This window comes from Schistocerca americana, unplaced genomic scaffold (assembly GCF_021461395.2).
Source record: "Schistocerca americana isolate TAMUIC-IGC-003095 unplaced genomic scaffold, iqSchAmer2.1 HiC_scaffold_98, whole genome shotgun sequence".
Taxonomy (NCBI): Eukaryota; Metazoa; Arthropoda; class Insecta; order Orthoptera; family Acrididae; genus Schistocerca; species Schistocerca americana.
The window spans coordinates 247,501-252,500 of NW_025726763.1; the positions used below are offsets into that span (position 1 = coordinate 247,501).

The 5,000-nt window shown below is 52.8% G+C and overlaps 1 non-coding gene across 1 annotated transcript in view; it reads left to right on the top strand.

Moving 5' to 3' along the window:
• The first annotated feature begins 3,844 nt into the window (after window positions 1-3,844).
• Window positions 3,845-5,000, top strand: part of LOC124593340 — a 1,910-nt gene continuing 754 nt past the window's right edge. The window contains exon 1 of the ribosomal RNA XR_006977986.1: window positions 3,845-5,000. This exon is cut by the window's right edge and continues 754 nt beyond it. This is a non-coding gene — a ribosomal RNA (small subunit ribosomal RNA).

Genomic DNA, 5,000 nt, shown 5'->3' on the forward strand with positions numbered 1-5,000 from the left:
AGCTGCCGAGACGAGTAACTACATAGCGGGCTCGCCGTGTCACTAATGTACAGAGATACAATAGTTTCGACTGGAACCGGATTAAACGTATACACGGCGCTGATTAGTAATAGATAGAGCCATCAGAATACAGATAATGTATAGACCTGTCCGTATACATGCTGAAAGACTCTGCTCACAATCACACGTCAGCCAGACACTCTTATCACGCACTACTCTCTGCCTGTAACAGGCACACAGACAATATGTAAGCACCAGCATGGAACACCACCCAGTGCATCCTCTCTGCCACATTAGACAATCCACACTATCATAACCAGACCGGGAGGTCCACTCGGAAAACAGAATATCCCACCCTTCCGACAACCACCATTGCTCAGCTAAGCCACCAACACCCACACATGTCCCACACAGGGGTGCACCCAACATCACAATACTGCCTCCTGTCACACCACACAAACAATGGCAGGAATGAAAGACACAGGTCTGCCACAAGCATGGAATCAGAGCGCCGCCTGTTATGAGCCAAAGGTGCACCCTGACGTGGCAAATCAGATGATGCCGCAGTCATTTACTTACGATATTCACAATCAACAAACCGGCCCCCCCCCCCCCCCCCAAAACACCTTTCCGTACAACAATGTGTACCTTAACCTAACCCATATTGTGCCTTAACCTAACCCGTATTGTACCTTAACCTAACCCGTATTGCGCCTTAACCTAACCCGTATTGCGCCTTAACCTAACCCGTATTGCGCCTTAACCTAACCCGTATTGCGCCTTAACCTAACCCGTATTGCGCCTTAACCTAACCCGTATTGCGCCTTAACCTAACCCGTATTGCGCCTTAACCTAACCCGTATTGCGCCTTAACCTAACCCGTATTGCGCCTTAACCTAACCTATGTTGCGCCTTAACCTAACCTATGTTGCGCCTTAACCTAACCTATGTTGCGCCTTAACCTAACCTATGTTGCGCCTTAACCTAACCTATGTTGCGCCTTAACCTAACCTATGTTGCGCCTTAACCTAACCTATGTTGCGCCTTAACCTAACCTATGTTGCGCCTTAACCTAACCTATGTTGCGCCTTAACCTAACCTATGTTGCGCCTTAGCCTAACCTATGTTGCGCCTTAACCTAACCCATATTGTACCTTAACCTAACCCATGTTGCGCCTTAACCTAACCCATATTGTACCTTAACCTAACCCATATTGTACCTTAACCTAACCCATATTGTACCTTAACCTAACCCATATTGTACCTTAACCTAACCCATATTGTACCTTAACCTAACCCATATTGTACCTTAACCTAACCCATATTGTACCTTAACCTAACCCATATTGTACCTTAACCTAACCCATATTGTACCTTAACCTAACCTATGTTGCGCCTTAACCTAACCTATGTTGCGCCTTAACCTAACCTATGTTGCGCCTTAACCTAACCTATGTTGCGCCTTAGCCTAACCTATGTTGCGCCTTAACCTAACCCATATTGTACCTTAACCTAACCCATGTTGCGCCTTAACCTAACCCATATTGTACCTTAACCTAACCCATATTGTACCTTAACCTAACCCATATTGTACCTTAACCTAACCCATGTTGTACCTTAACCTAACCCATGTTGTACCTTAACCTAACCCATGTTGCGCCTTAACCTAACCCATGTTGCGCCTTAACCTAACCCATGTTGCGCCTTAACCTAACCTATGTTGCGCCTAAACCTAACCTATGTTGCGCCTAAACCCAACACACGTTGGGCCTAAACCCAACACACGTTGGGCCTTAACCCAACACACGTTGGGCCTTAACCCAACACACGTTGGGCCTTAACCCAACACACGTTGGGCCTTAACCCAACACACGTTGGGCCTTAACCCAACACACGTTGGGCCTTAACCCAACACACGTTGGGCCTTAACCCAACACACGTTGGGCCTTAACCCAACACACGTTGGGCCTTAACCCAACACACGTTGGGCCTTAACCCAACACACGTTGGGCCTTAACCCAACACACGTTGGGCCTTAACCCAACACACGTTGGGCCTTAACCCAACACACGTTGGGCCTTAACCCAACACACGTTGGGCCTTAACCCAACACACGTTGGGCCTTAACCCAACACACGTTGGGCCTTAACCTGCTCTGTAATTGTCATACGACGCGTTAAATTAGTGTAGTGTTGCCTAACTGCAACCCCCGCAATATAGTTTGCTACTCGCACTGCCCGGTCCCCAGAGTATCGCTTCATGTTAAACACCTTGCAGCTATACACTGTAATGCGGATGGCAGCAGGACGTACATGCTCAATGCCCTTCGCAGTTGTTCATTGGCATTCGCATGGCGAAGCACAGCCTACGTTGTGGTACGGCTTGTGTCAACTGTCCGCTGATGTTGTACGTCCAAATCACACACTGTACTGCACATTGGTCCTCATGTACTGAATGATACATCGTGGTACATGTGTGACCGTACCACGACTGCGCCAACAACGGCGAACCATACGGTCCAAATATTGTGCACTCAGCTACGTGTCGTCTCCCTATAAGAGCTGGATTGCAGTATGGTATGCCGTGGATGGCGATCAGCATGAGCCGTCTGTTGATGTAGTGGCGCGTGTTGTCAGACGTAGTCGTCTCTTCTCACACACCGTGATAGCATGGTGCACTGCGTTCCACATCTGCGACATGCGACAGAGGCCGGTTGACAGTCGTTCGCGCAATGGACATCGCATACGTACGGGGGCCACCTTCCACGTGTTCGCGAAGCGTGCACATGTTGTTGCGTGTATGTGGGCAGACATAGTGTGTCGTGACACCTGACACAGGCATGCAACAATCGTTGAATTTGCAAATGGCGATGGACGTCTACGTTTGCTGGTGACGTTACGCAAATGAACAACTGGTAAACCGTTGTGGTGCGGTTGTTCTCGCTAGAGGTGAATCAGTGATGGCGACGATCGGTTGAGCTACCAACCGGTTGTTTCAGCGATACCCACCATGCCCACGAACGTGAATGGCATGTGGGTGTGAAGCGATACGCGGCGGTGGCTGGGTGGGACCGTCCCCGGCCGGTGAGGGGGGGCCTCCCGGCGTGCTGGCCGCGCGGTGCGTGGGCGCACGCGCTACAGCCGGCTGGTGGGGGCGGCCAGTGGCAGGCGCGCCGGCCGACGGAGGCGGCAGGCGGCGCAGCTGCGCGCCGGCGCACCCTGCACGCGGCGCCGTGCGGCCAAAGTAGGTCCTCGCGGGCCCGGTGCGAAGCGCGGTGGACATCTGCAGTGTGCTGGTCCGATTGAGGACTGTGTGCGCTGAGGATGCGCCGCCGCCCGGCGCTCGGCGCCGCGACGCCGTCTGCTGCTCGGTCGCCTCTGCGGTTCTCGCAGGTGGATTGTATCGCAGCTGTGCGGACGTGTTGGCGCGTGCGCTGTGCTGGGAGTGTTCGCTTCGGCACCCAAGTGGGGCTTTTGTCCTTCTGTGGCGCTGGCGTTGGAGCTGCCGGCCACCGTAGGTGGCGCGTGTTGTCTCCCGCCGGCAATGCCACGACAGCACGCTCCCGGGCCTCTGTCGGCAGCGGCAAGCTCAGTTGGGAGCACGGGTGGTCGCACCTAAAGCGTCTACTCGCCAAACTCCGGGCGATTGCGCCTCTCTCGAACCCGACCAAGTACTTAGGACGGCGCTGCGCGCCGCCGGGACCTGAGAGGGTTTCGAGGTGTATTGTGCAGGGGAGCTCAGCCTCCTCCTGTTTGCAGAATAATTGAGCGGACGCTTGCGTGTTCGCGCGGGCCCCCGGGACACACTCCCGGGCGGCCGGCTGCTCAGCTCTAGTTGACGCAGCTCCCTGGTTGATCCTGCCAGTAGTCATATGCTTGTCTCAAAGATTAAGCCATGCATGTCTCAGTACAAGCCGCATTAAGGTGAAACCGCGAATGGCTCATTAAATCAGTTATGGTTCCTTAGATCGTACCCACGTTACTTGGATAACTGTGGTAATTCTAGAGCTAATACATGCAAACAGAGTCCCGACCAGAGATGGAAGGGACGCTTTTATTAGATCAAAACCAATCGGTCGGCTCGTCCGGTCCGTTTGCCTTGGTGACTCTGAATAACTTTGGGCTGATCGCACGGTCCTCGTACCGGCGACGCATCTTTCAAATGTCTGCCTTATCAACTGTCGATGGTAGGTTCTGCGCCTACCATGGTTGTAACGGGTAACGGGGAATCAGGGTTCGATTCCGGAGAGGGAGCCTGAGAAACGGCTACCACATCCAAGGAAGGCAGCAGGCGCGCAAATTACCCACTCCCGGCACGGGGAGGTAGTGACGAAAAATAACGATACGGGACTCATCCGAGGCCCCGTAATCGGAATGAGTACACTTTAAATCCTTTAACGAGTATCTATTGGAGGGCAAGTCTGGTGCCAGCAGCCGCGGTAATTCCAGCTCCAATAGCGTATATTAAAGTTGTTGCGGTTAAAAAGCTCGTAGTTGGATTTGTGTCCCACGCTGTTGGTTCACCGCCCGTCGGTGTTTAACTGGCATGTATCGTGGGACGTCCTGCCGGTGGGGCGAGCTGAAGGCGTGCGACGCGCCTCGTGCGTGCTCGTGCGTCCCGAGGCGGACCCCGTTGCAATCCTACCAGGGTGCTCTTGAGTGAGTGTCTCGGTGGGCCGGCACGTTTACTTTGAACAAATTAGAGTGCTTAAAGCAGGCAAGCCCGCCTGAATACTGTGTGCATGGAATAATGGAATAGGACCTCGGTTCTATTTTGTTGGTTTTCGGAACCCGAGGTAATGATTAATAGGGACAGGCGGGGGCATTCGTATTGCGACGTTAGAGGTGAAATTCTTGGATCGTCGCAAGACGAACAGAAGCGAAAGCATTTGCCAAGTATGTTTTCATTAATCAAGAACGAAAGTTAGAGGTTCGAAGGCGATCAGATACCGCCCTAGTTCTAACCATAAACGATGCCAGCCAGCGATCCGCCGCAGTTCC